This window comes from Diadema setosum, chromosome 9, assembly GCF_964275005.1.
Source record: "Diadema setosum chromosome 9, eeDiaSeto1, whole genome shotgun sequence".
In the NCBI taxonomy this organism is placed as follows: Eukaryota; Metazoa; Echinodermata; class Echinoidea; order Diadematoida; family Diadematidae; genus Diadema; species Diadema setosum.
In genome coordinates, this window is record NC_092693.1 from 31,431,779 (window position 1) to 31,451,002 (window position 19,224).

The following is a 19,224-nucleotide window of genomic DNA, read 5'->3' on the forward strand; positions in this document are numbered from 1 at the left end:
GTAGTGCTCAGAGAAAGAGCATTGTGGCATTCAGCAGAGAAGGAGTCTTGTGGCAGGGAAGGGGTATTGTGGCAGAGAAGGAGTGTTGTATCAAAGAAAGAGCAGGGAAGGAATATTGTAGCAGACAAGTGTTGTAGCAGAAAAGAATATTGTACAGTAGCAAAGGAGTACTGTAGCAGAAAAAGAGTGCTGTAACAGGCAGCAGGGAAGTAGTATACAATGTAATATTGTAGCATAGAAGGAGTGTTGTAGCAGAGGAGTGCTGTACATAGCACAAGAGAAATGTTATAGCAGAGGAGCGTTGTAGCAGAGGAAGAGTGGTGTATAGCAGAGAAGGAGGGTTGTACAGTAGCAGAGAAGTAGTGTTTTAATAGCAGAGAAGAAGGCTGTAGCAGAAGAGTGTTGCAGCAGAGAAGAAATGTACATACAAGTGTAGTAAAGGAGTGTTGTAGCATTCATAAGCAGGGAAGGAGTATTGTAGTGCTCAGAGAAGGAGTATTGTAGCAGAGAAGTGTTGTAGCCAGAAAGGAGGGTTGTAGCAGAGGAGGGTTGTAGCAGAAGAGTGTTGTAGCAGAGAAGAAATGTACCTAGTAGAGGAGTGTTGTAGCATTCATAAGCAGGGAAAGAGTATTGTAGTGCTCAGAGAAGGAGTGTTGTAGCAGAGGATTGTTGTAGCAGAGAAGAAGTGTTGTAGCCAGGAAGGAGGGTTGTAGCAGAGGAGTGTTGTAGCAGAGAAAGAGGATTGTACAGAAAAGGAGGGTTGTAGCAGAGAAGGAGTGTTGTAACAGAGAAGTACAGATAGTGTTGTAGCAGAGACCTACAACCTATGGTCTTTCTCTGTTGTGTAGAAGAGAAGAAGTGTTGTAGCCAGGAAGGAGGGTTGTATTAAAGAGCAAAGTCAAAACACTGCCAGTCTGTCAACAATGAAAGCAGATGTCATGCATGAAGTCTACACTTCAGAAAGTACATTCTATGAAGTGAAGGGGGAAGGAGAGTGGGCGACACAAAATTATTCTCGGGGGAAGATTTCCTCACCACTACTCATTCAATCATAGTATTTTGTTCTTGGTTCAAGAGTGGATGACACGCATTAGAGCTGATAGAAATGTTGGCAGAAATCCCACAACATCAATAAATACAACACTGTCTGAGACTGTGGGTTGTTTCCTTGGTAGTTGGGAACAATATTTTAGATTTTAAAAAAAAAGACAACAGCAGATATCTAAGAAAGAGTTATATTTCATGATGAAAAAGGAAATTTGTGAGACGGATAATGTTATCATTGAATTTAGCATGAATTTCTTTTGAAATACAGTTGAACCTCTCGTATCCTGACAAGTCGGGACCGGGGCTCATCCGGATAAGGGGTTTGGCCGGATACGGGAGACTCAATGCTTTATACATGTACGTATACATACACATGTAGGTCCTACTGATGTAGCCCATTGTAGTATAGTAGGGGTCCAACCCACCGGCCGGGTCCATAACGACCGACCGCGCATTATAATGGCATTGCGCGTACAGAAAGAAAATGTACGCATGGGACTACGCGCAACAGTGTTCGATTCTTCACTGGGCTACGCTACCGAGTAAAATGTGGCGAAAACAACTAAGTATTCCCTCTAAATTACCGAAATTTAGCAAAATCGAATAAGGTTTATCGTGTAACTACATATAACTAGGCCTACCTTTGCTGACTCGTTGTTAGATGTAGAGTATCCTTCCGTAATAAATTTGACGATTTTGACCGCAAAATTGTCACCGCCGCTTGTACGATCGTGCACACACGTTACACATAGATCTACACATGACATAAACATTTTGTCGCCCGCTACGACCGTACGAGTTGATATGCAGAAACGAGAAATGAATGTGAAAAAACAAACCGACTCATCCAATTTATTTCAATTACGATGAAAAGTTTCCTAATGAAAATCAAGTCAAATTCATCAAACAGTCCTTCAAAAGTAATATCGAAGGATTCAAAATATATTCAAATATTATTGGGGAAAAAAATTACGACTAGAAAAAAACAGCAGCTTGTCGAAAAAACGCGTTTAAGTACGCTTTATACGTATTGTCAATAGAGGGCGGGGTGGTCGGTCGATATGAGCCCGGCAACTGAGTGCGGAAAAAATGACACCCCACGCGTTCGAAGCCGCCATCTAGAGCGCGTACCTCAGATCGCATTTTCAGTGCGCGCTTGTGAATCCGGAGTATTTTCTCCACACGTGAGTAAAATTTCAGGCAAATTGTGAGATTTTTCACGTTTCTATTGATAGAAAAACGTTAGGTGTCCGATATTATGAACACCCAACCATACCACATGTAGTAATGTGTATACTGCAACCTTTTCATTGTTACACTCAGTAACAGACCCCAAAATAGAGGTGTATGTTAATGTTGGAAGTAATATGTAATTCATGTGTGTTTGTGTAGGAGTTCTCAAGGAGTTGGGAATCCCCCTTTCCTCCCGTAATTATTAAAAAAAAAAAAAAAAAAAAAAAAAAAAATCACGGCGAGATTGTGTCCATATAATAGAGAGATCCGGATAAAGGGAGGCCGGATAAGAGAGGTTCAACTGTACAGTGTAAGTGTGGAGAGAGAAAGTAACTTAGTTGAGTACAATTATCTGCCAGAAAAAGTAATGGGGATATCAAACCCTCATACACGGTACATATATCTTTATGTTGCATGAATTTGAAATGACATTGAGTGTTCTTTCTAGGTCACCGCTTTTGAGGGTGCCAGCAACATTATTACTCCAGATACTGACATGATCCATCAACTGCTGTAGTCATTATCATGCTAACCTGCTCAGCCATGCCATATACAGTATGCAGTGTCATGTTCTTTGTAGCATGGAGCCTATTAGCGTTGCATACTTAATTCCAAATGTTGAAGAGGTTTTAACTTTTTCATTTTTCTTGAATGTTTAGAGGTTTTACAAGATTACATTGTGTGTAAATAGGAAGCAAAGTCAAATGTTTGCTTTGAATTCATTCAATGGATGTACAGGTTCATGTACACTGTACAAGTATACCTGGATCAGCTGTGGTCGCCAACTGTCACATTACATGTATATAGATACATAAAGGAATCAATATCATCTATAGGACCATCCATGGAAACAACGTGAAGTGAAATAATGCTTTCAGAATTCACATTTTGAGTACTTGGTATCAGATGAACTTCATGTAAATGAGCTTACAAATATACACTCCAGGAAAAGGATTGTAATTTGTTTCCTGGTGCACATGATACTTCAGTGCAGGAAAAGATTTTTGGATTGCAGTCATCTTTCATTGTTCTGTTGAATACCATTTCTCTTTCGAGGTGTACAACCATCTTCAGTGTAAGTGTATCCCTTTAAAGGGACTGTACAGTTCTGGTTGAGGTGAGGATGTAGCTTTTAACATTTTGTGAGATATTCAGAAACCACTCTATGAGATGTCAAAGAGCATGCAATTCTAAGGGGTATCAAAAGTTTATTTGATGAAAATTTGCTTTGAAATGGCTGGGATATCCAAAAACAAGGTGAAGCAGAGAGATCCTAATAAGAGACGTGGCCTGTCGCCTTTTATTATTATCACTTTTTTGGATATCTCAGCCATTTGAAAACCAATTTTCATCAAATTAATGTCGAATCCTTCTTAAAATTACATGCTCTTTCATATTTCATAAGAGGTTTCTCATCTCACTTTAATAGTTCATGTTATAAACCTGAATCCCCACCTCAACCAGTACTGTACAGTCCCTTTAAGTACTACAATGATGGTGTTAATCATGAAGTGAGAGTTACACTTCTGTAATGGAAAACCCAGCGATCAAGCACTCAACTTTCACTATCCTGGGTCTTACATCGCTGCAGACGACAGATGCTCTTGATCCTACAACACAGTATCAGTGTTGCCTCTTTGTACTTAATGCCAGAGTGCTTCACTACATTTAAAACCAGTTCAAATGGCCAGCCCAGTGTCACTGTCATCCAGTACCTACTACTGTACAGTAGGCACAGCCATTAATCAATAATGGCTCGTATGTTGCGTATGTCACTTCACCTTGTTCAAAAGCCAAAATGTGAGCTCTATGATTGGATGAATGGCGAACCAGTTTATCACACTCTCTTACTAATGGTCCACTCTCATACTCTTGTTGATATTAAAGACCCAGTATCGTGGCGATACCATCAAGTGGAAAGGCTGACCCAGCACGCATACTGGTATTCGAGAATCCCTGTAACGAATGTGCTGTAACTTTATCTCTGTCTATTTGATTAAATTATGTACACACACACAGCTGAAGGATCTCGACTGTAGTCGATGGTCACTGATGAGCGCATGCTTTGATCCACAAATTTTATACTGACATGAATACTTGTGGTTTTCGAATGTACTCCAGTGGGCATCAAATGAAGGATGCATTTAAATATCTAAAAAAATTCTGCAGTCAAGGCAGAATCACGATCCTAAACACATTTGAGGCATTTTTGGATGATAGATAAACGCAACCGTGTTTTCACACACTAAAGGCGAATGGGAATAATATTACCCATAACATATGTCAGTAACGAGTCAAGGGAATGTGTACTTTTTTCAAAAGATGAAATTTTGTGAAATTCTCTTTATATTTTCTTTATATTGTTGTACGCATGTGACATCATACACTGCAGTAGTCTTCTCATCCAGCGGTGACTGCGCAAAAACTTCAAAAATTCATAACTTTTGAACGGATCAAACTTTCAATGATGTGTTCTACCAAGGAGGTTTTATACAGATTAGTATGGAGTTCCAACTGGCTGTAATTATTTAAACAGTTGTCAGATTTCTATTGATGTACAAAAGAATTCCACAGGTGCACTTGTGCCTTTGATGATCAATGTTCCAAGCCGCCGTCTTGCTGAGCAATCTGAAGATTCATTTTGAACGTTATCATAATGTTGGCCATATTTTGCTTATTTATTTATTAAATGAAATGAAATTTCACTTAATAATAAAGCATGTAAAACAAAAGTCAATTCCGTTCAGAAATTGCGCAAAAGTGTAAATCAGAGCTGTATTATGTGAAAATGTTTAAAACTGTACCATCCTGGAAAGCTGGTTTTTGACTTGACTTCCCCAAATGAAACTAACATGTAATAATCTTCAAGTATGATTCTTTATTGATAGATATATCAGATTAGTGTCCGCGTATGCCCAGTCGAGTAGTTTTCATCTTCATTTCCGAATATTTTCCTCAATTTCTGTTCGCGCATCCTCATGTCTGTACCACCTAGCTTTTATAAAAAGGGATAGCGAAAAGTAATTACCATCACAAAGACATATCTTCCTTTGAAAGTGGCTGGTGATTATGCAATGAGACACGAGTCAATTGTCTTCGTATCGGCGCGGCAGATCTTGTTTGGCACATGCTTCAAATATTTTTGAGCGGCGGCTTCGAACATAGATCAAAGGGAATAACTCTGTTGTTACTCCATCTCTTCAACCTCCTTGGTTCTACTAATATTGCTACATTCTCTCAATCCTTATGTTAATGAAGGTGAACTTGTCCTTTAAAACTTGCTTTGGATGTGTATTGGTTTCACCTCTGTGGCTGTGTGGTACTGAAGTCTTGTACACACACAAGTTGAACTTGCCTATAAGATCTGTGGTTACTCGAACGGTGTAGTATGCCAAGGTGAATTACAATTTGTACATTCTCAACATGATAATAAGATACTAACAGTGGCCAAAGATTGACCACCAAAGTCTAATACACTGTACATCTGTATATTTTTATTGTTTGTTCATTTATTTGTTTGTTTTATTTTGTACAGTTTTTTTTATGACAGGGAGGTGGTTTCATGATAAAGACAATCGCAAAATGTTGTAGGGTTCAATTTTTATTCAATTACATGCTGTATGTTAGAGTAATTAGTATTTGTATACCAGGTAGATTACAACATTGCAATAGAAACCTATACATTGTACACTGTACATAATGTGCCAGTCAAATTACGAAGACAGCAACTTAGGCTTGATAAAAGTGATGTTCTAAGATTGAAAACACAACATAGGTAAAAATGTATCGGTATCAAAAATAGTGTACACACAATAGGTACAGCTGTAGCATAGTAGTGAATTACAAGGTATAAGTAGTGACAAAATAGAAAGAGGCAAAGCAAACAGAACAATTGGATCAATACACAATATTGACTTATCAAAAAGCAAATAAATGAGAGAAATCATTTGAATGTAATTAAATTGGTACCATTATACAAGACAGACTTCTGCCTTATTCAGTAAATCGTAAAGGGAAAATACACTGTATGACATTTGAATTACAGAATGCAAGTTTCTAGCAACTCTCCAACTTGTGCCTTGTGGCTTATGTGTTTTTTTTTATATTGAAACTTTTAAATGTGTGCATTTGGTGGACTAATGCTCCTGTTTTGCATCAATAGATTGATTTTGAGGGAGTCTTACATGTAAATACAATTGTGGAATTTAAAATGCATTTGTATGTGTATATTTGGGGTAGAATGGGCAAAGTGCATTCCAATAGAACTGAAGAACTTTTTTTTTTTTTTTTTTTTTTTTTTTTAATGAGAGACAATCGGGGAAAAGTGATACAATACAAAGTCATGACAACATTCAACCCAGTGGGCAAACAAAGCACAATGGTAGTGCTAGGATTGAACAATGTCTTGATCAGTATGCCAGTGACCCTGTTTACCCTGATTTGGGAAATGATAGACCTTGATGAGTTCCGTAATCGGACATGGGATGGGCAAAATGGACATTGATTGATTGGACTTACTGCCAGATTCGTTAATGGGCTATTATATTAGTGTGAAACATCCAAGGGCTTCTTTGAAGAGATCTCTGCTGATTGGTAGACTTCCTCCTACCCGACTTCTCCCTTTTCTTACAGTTACATGGTAATTTACAATCTATAATGAGAGGGCTTTGCAAGAAACTCTCCCCATAGTGGGAGAGACATTGGCATCAGATCTCTAGCATTCATTTTTATGCTTCTACAGTTGTACTAAGTATACAGTACAGTGGACTCCCGTTACACTGAAGTCCTCGGGACCGGCAGTTTGTTGTTGTTTCTTTTTTGTTATATTGAAATTTTGTTATAACGGAACAAATAAACAATCCAAAACAGAGAGAGGTAAATGTCGCGGCCTGAATTTTTATTTCGTTATAACCATGTTCGTTAAGTAGGCGTGCACTGTATAGTGTAACGATGGCTTAAGCTGGTATCTCACTGAGCGGCGAACGTTTGCGAACGTAGCGAATTTGAGATTCGCCAACTTTTCTGACGAATGTTTGCGAAAAATCAAAGTTCGCTTCTGCCATTAGCGACAGTTAGCGACTTTTAGCGATGTTTAGCGACAATTAGCAACACTTTAGCGAATGTTTGCGAAAGTGTTTGCGAACACAGGTGGCGACTATTAGCGAATGTTAGCAAATGTTAGCGACAATTTTGCAAATGATAGCGACAATTTTGCAAATGTTAGCGACAGTTTTGCAAATATTAACAACTGTTTGCAAATCCTTTGCGACAATTTTGCGAATGTTCTTGGACCTAGAAAAGTACCAGGCGATTGTGTATAGTAAGACCCATAAAACGACATAAAACCTTCCACTGAATTCAGATCTCTTGTGACAACCGTTCAAGATGGATTTCCAGGATATGGAAATACATTTCTGCCAAGAAGAGGCTCATAGTGTTGCTATCCTTGAAGAGCTGCTTTGTCAGGCTGCTGCTACAGCTAAATTGTGCAGCATAAGAGAAATAAAATAAAGAAAAACAAGAAAGGAAGAAGAAAAGAAAGAGAGTCAGAGAGTGCTTGTTGCAGAGGACAGACTTTAGTCAATATGAAAAGCTTTTGAAGCAATTACAGTCATGATGGAGATGTCAAGAGCTTCAAGAACTTTCTTAGAGTGGAACCTTGTCTGTTTCAGAAGCTTTTATATAGGAACCATGTGGTTACTTGTTCGCTAGCAGTGGCGAATCATATAAAAATGTTAGCGATCCCGTATTACGACCGTTTGCAAATTCTTGCGAGTGTTTTGCGAATGTTTGCGAATGTTTGCAACTGTTAGCGAAAATACAAATTCGCAAAGGTTCGCAAAGAAATTTTGAACATGTTCAAAATTTCTTTGCGACAAGAAAAACCGTTTGCGAACTTTCTTGCGAATGTTAACGAACCTTTTGCAACCGTTTACGAACCCTGGCGAATTCCCAAATTCGCTACGTTCGCAAACGTTCGCCGCTCAGTGAGATACCCCCTTTAGAGACTGCATCTCATCTATAATTACTGTTTCATTTGCAAATGTTGTTACGAACGTTTTGTACTTAGTATTACTGTTTGCATGAACATTTGACCTTTTTTTTTGAGGGGGGTTCGTGAAATTTAAGAGACCAAAAATATTAAAATCTAGTCCCAATCAATGAGAGCCTTGTGATGGATGTATAGTGTGTATATATGCAATGTGGGCAGGCAGCAGCTGCACACAGATGCCTAGCCTACAGTACTAGATATCGATGTACAATGTTGATGTGCACATACAATAAAATTGTTTGTGCAGTATACACCTACAGTTGTACTGTATGTGTATTTGTTCATGCTGAGAGCATGCAAGCAGTACAATATTTGCTTTTATTCCTTGGATGGCATACTAGTACATTGTAGGGATGTAATAAAAAATATTTGAACTCTTTCACTTGTATTTAGAGGTAGTAGTGGGGAGGAGAAATATTTTACAACTGGAAACACCTTTATAACGGGGACAGATCCATTTCATGATTTCAGTTGGAAATCACTTCGTTAACTCCTGATTCAACGGAATTATGACCTTTTTCTTTCCTTTGTGGTCTTTTCTAACCATGAATTTACTGTGTTCTGCTGAAAAGTTGTTCCCAAATGCGAATTGAACCACCCGTGAAATCGTCTTAAAAGTCGTGATTCCTGACGAACATTATTATGCCTACATGTGACATATTTGGCATTTTGTAAGTACTGCATTTGATGAATATTTGAAGAGGTTTTCCTAAAAACCCGATATGTCCATATTTGCCAAATGGAGATTTTTGAGATGGAGATTTGTGATTAAAGGTCAAGAAAAATAAAGAGAATAATAAGAATTTTTATGCTTCTTTTGACCATAACTTCAAAGATGTACCTTTATAGTAGACCAGCCAAACCTCAAAAAAGGCTCTAGATAAGGATTCGACGGCATTTTTTGTTAATGCTCTGTTCTCATGATGAAAGTCTTGCAAAAATACTAAGGAATAGCGTACGGCCGGATGTCAAGCATATTTTTGCCGAAAAATGCCATTTTTAGCTCAAAATTCAGAAGCATGTCAAAAATCACGATTTTTATTTTTTGCTTGCATTCAATTCATATTTGAAAGATCTTGAGTTTCAATTGTCCCTTTTCATGAAATTGCAATTTAAATGAGTCTCCTTAGCATTTTAAAAGGTCATTTTGTACAGCCATATATGGGGCTCTCAAATGTTTGGGTGTTGTTTTCTCGAAATAATATTCACAGATTAATTAATGTTCTGCAAAGTTTGTTTTTCCAAGCTAATTAGATGATCTTCCAAAAGTAATTTAATGTTTTATAAAACTACAAATGCTTCTTTAATTGAATGTGTCAATATTATTTCTAGTTTTCTTGAAGAAATCTTTACTTTTAATAAAAACTCTGAACATGTAGGAACTCAGAAAATGCATTTTCGAGCATTTTCCAGTAGCCCCGCGCTGCTTGTGTGCGCGCAAATACTGAATACGTGTGCGTACGTCTACAGGTAAAGTCTCTCGCGCGGTACTCGACTAGAGAGCTAGAGCTGCATATTTCAGTCGTTGAGCTGGAAACGTGGTGACTGAAAAAGGGACTAGGCCCTATATTTCCTTTGAATGTAAGTAAATTAGTAAATAAATACATAGTTCTTTATTGCACTGCATAAGGGAACTTTAAAATCTGTTTTGATCTAACAGTTAGATATACAACTTTGATCTGAGACCTCGTAAATATCAAGGTTCAAGCGCTAGTAGAATCTAACGTTAGGCTGATGTCTTGTGACTGTATTTCGCACCGATCCCGTGGGCATGCCTACCAACCCCCGGGCCGCCACCCGACAGTGCCGGCGGTGCTTGTTAGTGGAACACCGATTATTCCGCAAGGCACGTTTTGACACGGTGCGAAAAGAATCCTAGGCCCTACATTTATACTATAGGTCTACGTCGAGATTTAGGTGTCTTGTTCGTTCGATCTAGGTTTCTAATCTATGGCCTCATCACATGCAGTTAGACTGAATCCTCGTCTAACGTTAGGTCTAATCTATACGGTTACACTCTCTCTAACTGTCGACATTAGCTATCGTTAGGGGTCTGTTACTAAAGTGTTAGATGTACGGCTACGCCTGTTTGATGCCAATACAATTATTCAATCGGGCTAGGCCCTAATCACAATGAACTTAACAACTAACGTTAGCACATTAGCAGAACACTTTGTATAACGTAGTCACGTAGACAGTACAGACCCACTACTACTAACGTTAGATGTATTTGTAGGGCTAGAGCCAGGTCCAGGGCAAGGGACTGTAATCTATACAGAAGTCTAGATCTATAGAGTCTAATCAAATACTAGACCTGTATAAAATCTAGCGGGTCTGAAGTATAAATAGCTGGCGTCTAGAATTCGGATCTAACCTTAGTCAAGATCTGGGCCACTGATTCTACCTAACGTTAGAGGTTTCTTATTCTAGTAACCTACTAGATATCTACTAGGCAGTTTTGTTGTAAAGACCCAGCTAGTAACAAGGCCTAGCTTGACCTAAGTTTAGACATCTAGAGGTTCTAAAATCTATGCATATATTATATATCTAACGTTAGGCTAACTTTGATCTAAGTAAAAGTTCACGTTAATTAGATCCAACATTTCTATCTTGATCTAACATTAGAATATCCTAACATTAGCTCTAACGTTAGCAGTCTCTACAGCAGAGGTCTAAGGTTGACGCGATCCACTCTTTATGGTACTGTAGACCTACATGGGTTTAGAAAAAGAGTCTAGGATTTAGGCCTAGGTGTTTTATAAAAGTGAGTCTACAACCAAGTGATCTTGCCATTCGAATATGCCCGAAAGAGAGAGAGAGAGAGAAAGTGTTCAGTCCTGACTGCCAACCTCTCCTAATCTGTGAATCATTTACATGTACTCTTCTACTAGTTTACAAATAAGATCTAGTCAAAAAGGAACTCTTTAGAAATGTCCTTACTCATATAAAGTACCAACTTCTTATGTTAATGTCTCATAGAATAAAGGTTCATTTGAAAAAATGTAAATATCACATTTTTAATGGATCGTTTATACCGACTCACTGAAACCTGAATATCTTTCTTCTTTTTTAAATTTTCAAAAAGCTAAAAAAAAATCACATCTCAATAAAAGAGATACAGTATGTATCTATTGTTATAATTGATTTGCATGGGGAATAAAGAAAATTATGTCAATGCCAAGATGCCTTTTCAAAACAATCAAATTTCAAATTATTATTTTTTTCACTGTTAGCTTATAATGCTGTGCTTTAAAGATGGAAAAAATTATTTGAGTCATGTTGATTTCTGTTTTCAGCTAGATGTACCAACAAGTGGACAGACTGAGTCTTGTCTTCAAACTTCGCCAGAGAGAGACATATCCTGACTTGCCAAAATCTAATTGTAAAGTCTGAGCTCTTTCTACCTGCAACAAAGTGCAGAACAACCAGAAGGTAAGAAACGGTAAATGTCTGAAATACATTATAGCGGTCTTATTTCAAATATCTTTTAAATGCTAAGTTACTAAGTGCTTCATCATCAAATATATCAGTTAAGTGCCCAGTTGAAAATAATGACAAATCTAAATACATTGAGTATTAAATATTCCTATTCCATTTGAATAAGTTGTAACAAGCATGTTTTCACTTTGGCAGTTGCATTACAATACAATGTACAAGTACTTTGCAAACAAAGAGAGGAGAAGAATTTTATATCTCCATTTATATACAAAGGGGAGCAAATCTATGATCAAATGTGTATTCTTGTTTTCTTGTAAATTCATTGCATGTTCTATTGTAGAGGATCATATGAAAGAACGATATTCTATCCACTGAAGAGGAGATGATATAAAAATCAAACATAAATGTAATCAAGTAAGATATTATATGTAATGAAATATTTCTCAACCATGTCAAATGGAAATGGCGGTGGCACAAGTGTTTAATGTGTGCACAGATGAAAATACGTCTATAGTCTCAAGTCAATTTACTTTCCATTATTATTATGTTGCGTTAAGTATGATGTAAGGGTAATATGCTGTGATGTATTGTTCTTTATTCTTATCAAGGTGTCAGCAACAAATGGACATGCTGAGTTTGAGATCACATCCACTAGAGTGAGGGGGAGATAGAAAGATGTCTTGACTGCGATGTAAATGCCCTTTCCAGCTCACAAGTAAGTGTCAACGATTTGAAATTAGGAATATTATCTCATGAATACAAACCGATTTATGCAAGGAAATCATATCCTAATCCACATACAAATGAGAGCATGATAAAATCAAATATTTGTGTATAGGAATTATAGGTGTCAAGATGACTTCCATCCTATAATAATTCATTTTCAGTAAAATATGGCTTTAAAGCATCAAAGATGATAATAACAATGACAAGATTAATGTATTACATGTAATACAAATTAATGTTGACAGTGACCTGAAGATCCAAAATCTCATACTAAGGGATTCATGAGATCGTGATGATTAATTCTAATTCATGATGAATGTGTTTGTTTTTTGTTGCAGTATAAGTATCCTGTTTCACTCATAAAAATGATAACTTATTTAAGTTTTCGTTAATTATATTTTCGACTAGAATTAGCACAAAGTGGACAAAACGGACCCTGCAAACCACAGCCAACTACGGACAAGAGAGAAAAAGAAAGAGACATGTCCTGACTACCAACTTCTAATCTGTGCATCCTGTACCCTATTTCGAAAGGAAATACGGGAGGTAAGCAATAATGCATGTAAAATGTAAACCCCAAATAGGTTGGAATATTTTGTCAAGCCTTTGACATTTTGACCAAATTTTTGACTGTCGATCGTTCATTGGGCAGAAAATTAATGCATGATTTGCTAAATGAATGCAGTACTGCATATGCATGTAGTCAATCACTCCAACAACCAAGATTCACATGAATTAGCTGATTTTTTTTTTTTTTTTTTTTGAGCCTCTGTCAAAGATGATTGCAGGAATCTTTGTGTTGTTGCAGTCATCCATTCACACCGTGGCACATCTGTCCTATAGATTCTCATCTTGCAATAACTTAACATGTACTCAGCAGATCACCTGGGCCTAGTAGCATTTTAGTTTCTGTTGTGATTTTGCTGCTGATTGTAAATTACATGGAAACCCTGATTTCTATTGACTGTAGAGCATTGCTACCATGGTATTGTATTTACCTTTGGATGGCAAAGTTACCATAACCTCTAAGCAATTTGACTTTGATTAGTTATGAGGGTATTGATGTGAAAGGTCACCGGGTTATCATATGCACGAAAGTGTTGAATGTATCCAGTTGCAGTATCAGACAAGCACTACCTTGAAATTCTTCTGAATGGAATAAAAAGCTTAATGGAAAGAATTGGATATTTGGATCATGAAAGTTTCCTACATTTTATATTTCATTGTGTACTCACGGTTAAATTGCTGCAATTAGGATCTACTGTATAAAATATACTTTACCGTTTTAAGGAAACACTACATATAGAGGAAATCAAGTAACCGTATATCTTTAGCGTATATGTCGCTGTGTCTTCACCAAAGATTAAAATGCCCATGTCACTTTCCTCATCAAGTAAAGACAGATACACCATTCTTTTCTCTCTCTCTCTCTCTCTCTCTCTCTCCAGAAACACCCTGCTAGGCTATCCGGTCCGCATCCAGATTCCGTATGAAGGATGTCATTAGAACCTGAACTTACATGTGGAATGCATCCATCTAAACTTCTCAAATGTAATGAAAATGTGCTTTCAGGACTATTATATAAGTTGAACACAGCTGTATATATATATATATATATAAGACATGTGTATATATTAGGAATTTCTACTAACCCAGATTAAATGCTTCTTTTCTAATCTTTTTTGTTCTTTTTTTCTTTAGTGATGAAGTAAAACAAAGTCTGATATCAAAATGTGCTCAACACTACTTGGCAAACAGAATTTACAGTATGATTTGATACAGATCTACTTCCAATTTTGATTGCAGCATTAAAGGGATGAGGGATGGTCTACTTTTGGTTGAGATGGGGGCTGAGATGGAGATTTTTGTGAAATAATGAGAACCCTGTTATGAAATATTAAAGAGTAAACAATACCAAGAGGAATTCCAAATTTATTTGTTAAAAATTGGTTTTGAAAAGGCTGAGATGTACGAAAACAAAGAGGTCCTAATAAAAGGTGGCACCCACTTTTAATTATAATCATTCTGTGTCACTTTCTTAAAAATTTCTCGGCCATTTCAAACCAACAACTTTAATCAAACAAACTTCAGATTACTCTAAGAATTTGATGCTCTTTCATATTTCATAGGTTGTTTTTAATTTGCTTGCAAAAAGTTAAAGTCTGAATCTCCATCTCAACCAAAACTATACCATGCCTTTGAGACTCACAGTTACAAGCCGCATACTAGTAGTTCATGGAAATTGATCCTCTTATTTCCTTTGAAGCCCAAACGCCAACATTTTAATCCTGTCAGATTGGAATGTCTTTTGTTTTTGGTTTTATGGGGGGAGTCAACAAAAGGGATGTGAACTTTGCCTTTCTTCATCAGATGGAGGAAAATATATGACATGTTGGTCAGAAAAGAAAAAGAAAACTGCATGGTGAAGTGCTTAAAAAGAGAAAACTTCACAAAGGAACAGTTAGAGAATCTGAAGGGAAATAGCACAGAGCATGTTTTTTTTTTTTTTTTTTCTAGTTCAAGATATGAAAGACATAAGTAAACGGTTCCAATCCAAACACCAAGTACAAGAAGTAGTGAAAAGAATATGATCTGGTCAAGATGTATGTTTTGCCATTTTTTTTTTTCACATGTGCCGTAAGTGTCATGATGTTGGTAATACTGTAATATATGTTAGCTATTCAGGGGCCCAGCAATGTATTCTGGTACTTGGAATAAGGGAAAGTATTAGAGGGAAGCATTACCCACGCATTTTGGAGAGGTGATTTCTTTTTTTTTTTCTTCTTCACTGAGAGACAAATACTCAGTACAGATATCTTATCACACTGGTCTGCGGAACACAAAAATGATATCAGACTAAAAGCAGAATCTTAAAAATTTGGCAGTCACCATTCTAATTTAGTTGTACAGTGACGAAAGTTCAATGCAACAGCGTACAGTCATAATAAGCTAGGATATGTAACCACAAACTGTGAAAAAGATAGAGATATTGAAATATTGCTAAAGAGAAAATTTTGTTTTTCTTAATGGTGTAACGTTTGTGATGGTGGACACATAGTATATGTCACATTAAACAAATGAGTTTATCAATGCAGTTATTGTAGTCAGCGCAATTTGTATTGTTGATTTTCAAAGTCTTTGGATGTATGTCACAGAGATTTGTTTATGATAAAAATTTTCACTGAGTACTCATTCTTTTTTAATGCTTTTAATCATTAAGAAGATTGCTTTCAGATGGAATTTTTGTTTTTGTTTTTAGATGTCCACAAATCGAGACTGAGGTTCTTTACCTTTCAAAACGAAATAATGTTGAAGACAAATAATTATTTATATTTGGCAGGATTCAAGCATGTTCTTACTGTGTATGGTATTTCTATCAGAATTTTGGTAACCAGCAACATAGATGTCGAGTGCTGCTATTCTAGTAAATGTACGCTAATGGCAAATCATTATTTTAAAAAAGAGAAATTGCCTCGTTTGCTGTTTACTGTATTTCATTGTGTGTTGATATAGTCCGTGAACGCTGTTTGAGACGGTGGTTGCGGGCGTGATGTGCACATTGTGTAGTACGTTTTGTTGGTTGACTGGGAATTTAGAGTGTTGGTGATAACTGAAATGATTTTTTTTTTTCACAAAGATGTGATAATATAGAACAAAAAAAAAATCGAATTGCAAACAAACAATTTGTTACATGTCTGCTCCAAGGACATCAAACTTGGCGAAGGATAAATATAATCTGCACTATAGACTAGATAATTTAACCGACTTAATGATGGGAAGGGGAAATGAGGCTGTTATTGCATTGTACGCATTTCAATTCTAGTTCCTTTTTACTTCTTGTTTTCTTTTTTGAGGGTGATATTTGCCTTACTTTTTCACACAAATATCTGGGATACATATATGATATTCTTATGTCGCCGAATAAGTGTGCGTTCCAAACAACATTCATGTAAACAATCAACCATCATAAAAGAAACATTTAGTAAGTCTTCTGCGGGAGGATAGATCAAAATAAAATGCAAACACCTCGCCTTAGAACATTACAAAAGTAAAAGTGATTTCGTGCCTATCCCTTGCAGGGCTGCGTTTCAGGGCCTGAGAATGCAAACTATATAGCATTGTATTGATAACCATGAACTCCCAAGCATTCTCGGGGGAAGGGGTGAGTATGCAGGATGGGAGATTTGGTATCGTCATTTTTCCCAGTAAAACGTGATTTGTTAGCACGGTTTCCATGACAACCATTTCCAAACATAGTAAACAATTTATATATAACTCTTAGGTTTCATTGTTAAACATAGATTAGTTAGATTGATACATTTTTCACACACACACACACACACACACACACACACAAACATGTTTCAACACTTGTACGTTTTACTATCATGAATATTTGAAATTTTCAGGGAGTGACCTAATAATGATCAGTTGCCATGGTAACAACACTACTGACCACCCCTCTTTGTATTTTTTTTTTTTTTTTTGCAAAGAAGCACATTTCAGTCATATCAAGGTGCCACAAAGGGTTTTTGCAGTCAGCTATCCAACCTGTCCATTGACTTCGCCGATTATGTAAGATAATATACCTACACGCACTATACCATGTACAATATATATGGGCCTACGCTATACATTCGATTTTTCATTCAAAATGCGCGTCCAGTAAAAATACATCGTCCCATTTAGGATAACATAAAACGAGTTATCTTTCGCCTTATCTTATAATTTCTTTGCTGCATAAGATATCAGAACATATATTATATTCTGAAAAAATAAAAACTTTTGAATAGATTGATTTAGGTAGTTTAAAAAAACTTTGAAATATTGGTAGATTTTACAAAGTACAATTTTGAGTAAATCACGGTTTTATGTTTCATTGTGCCATATATGTGCGTGTAATATTCTACATTCAAATGTATATTAGTCAGGTTCTAAACTTGAAATGGAAGATAACACATTTCTAGTTTGAAAGGTACTTATCAACCATTACTTATTTCGATAAAAAAATAAAAATCGTGATTTTGTACATTCTTTCAAATTTTGGGCTAAAAAAGGCATTTTTCGGCAAAAACGCGCTTGACATCCGGCCGTACGATAAACTTCAGTATTTTTGCAAGACTTTCAGCTGGGAAACTTAGCATTAACAAATTTTGCCGTCCAAAGTAAAAAAAATCGTCTTGGCTGGCCTACTATTTATATGTAGTGACCAATATATCATTTAAAAGGTATTATTTTTTACTTTATGACAGAGACCGTACTTCAAATTCTTCAAAAATGGACTTATCAGTTTTTGCGAACAAACTCTTCATTTCATTGGTAATATCTTTTCCCCTCTTGTCATTTAGCTTCCTGGACTTTAACATTCATGATACAAGCTGGGTCAAAGACAGTTCGGGATAGCAAAGACTAGGATACACTCCTGTACAAGATATACATCTGCACTTTTATCTTGCCAAGTTGTTTAGTGTCAGAGTGTAGAGATGGACCTCACAGCTGTGATACTTGGCTATGGTTAAAGCGGTCAGTCTTTGCGGTAAGTTTAGGGGACATAGAAGTGACATTTGGGTCAGAGGAAAAGGCTTTATTACATTGCAAACCATGAATCCCACAACTTGAGACCTCACAGTCTCTTTCAACAACTTAATTTCCTCGTTTCCCCAGGATGAAATCTAGGTCCGGCACAAAACCATCTTCACCCCATTGTTGCAGAGATTTGGCAAAAAAAGAAAAAAAAAATGCATTGCCGCAGTGACCAAACAAAAGCCATACACTTTGTATCTCAAGTGATGACTTTGCCGAAATTTGTTAGGATCCACTTGTTTAATAAGTTTTAAGCAAGTTTACTACTTTGTTGTTTTGGGCCCCCCCCCCCCCCCTTACTGTATATGTCATTGTTTTCCTGCATGATGACAGTTGAATGTACAGAACACCTCAAGGGTTTTTATGCCTCCGCCACGAAGTGGTGCCGGAGGCATTATGTTTTCGGGTTGTCCGTCCGTCCGTCCGTCCGTCCGTCCTTCCGTCCGTCCGTCCGTCCGTCCATCCGTCCGTCCGTCCTTCCGTCCGTCCGTAATGAATTTTGTGGACAAGGTAACTATCAAAACCTGTTGAGGTATCCTAATGAAACTTGGCATGTATGTGTATTAGGGGGTGAAGTTGTGCCTATCAACTTTTGGGTGCACATACTCAAGGTCAAAGGTCAAAAGGTCAAGGTCAAATACATAAAATTTCACTTTTTCCACCATATCTATTGAATGCCTGAAGATATTTTCATGAAACTTAGTGTATACATGTATTACCCAATTAAGATTCTCTGGTGAAAGTTTGCGTTATGAGGTCAAAGGTCAAAGGTCAAAAGGTCAAGTAAAAATATCAAAACTTCTTTTTTTTTTCTCCGTGCCTTGGAAAATTGTTCAAGGTATCTTCATGGAACATAGTATATACATGTACTGACTGGAAGTGATTATCTAGAGAATGTAGGGTTCATGGGGTCAAAGGTCAGGGGTCAAAGGTCAAGTGCAACACTTCAAAATTTTACTATTTCCCTCATATTTATGCAATGCCAGCAGGGTTATTATTTTTTTACACTTGGTGTATGCATGTGTAACCTAATAGAAATTCTCTGGAAAGTTTTCTTTCTTCTTTTTTTGCCTCAAAGGTCAAAAGGTCAAAGATCAAGTGAAAGTGCTGAACTAACTTTTTCCTCCATATCTCGAAGTGGCTCA

General features: G+C 36.8%; 1 protein-coding gene and 1 long non-coding RNA gene across 2 annotated transcripts in view; both read left to right on the top strand.

Annotated features, from left to right (window-relative positions):
- LOC140232546 (ras-related protein Rab-22A-like) overlaps positions 1 to 19,224 on the top strand; it is a 51,272-nt gene that overhangs the window by 6,624 nt on the left and 25,424 nt on the right. The gene's annotated exons all lie outside the window — the stretch shown is intronic.
- LOC140232816 (uncharacterized) lies at positions 11,583 to 14,072 on the top strand. The gene is made up of 4 exons (XR_011901503.1): positions 11,583 to 11,764; positions 12,379 to 12,485; positions 12,905 to 13,042; positions 13,945 to 14,072. It is a non-coding gene; the product is annotated as an uncharacterized lncRNA (long non-coding RNA).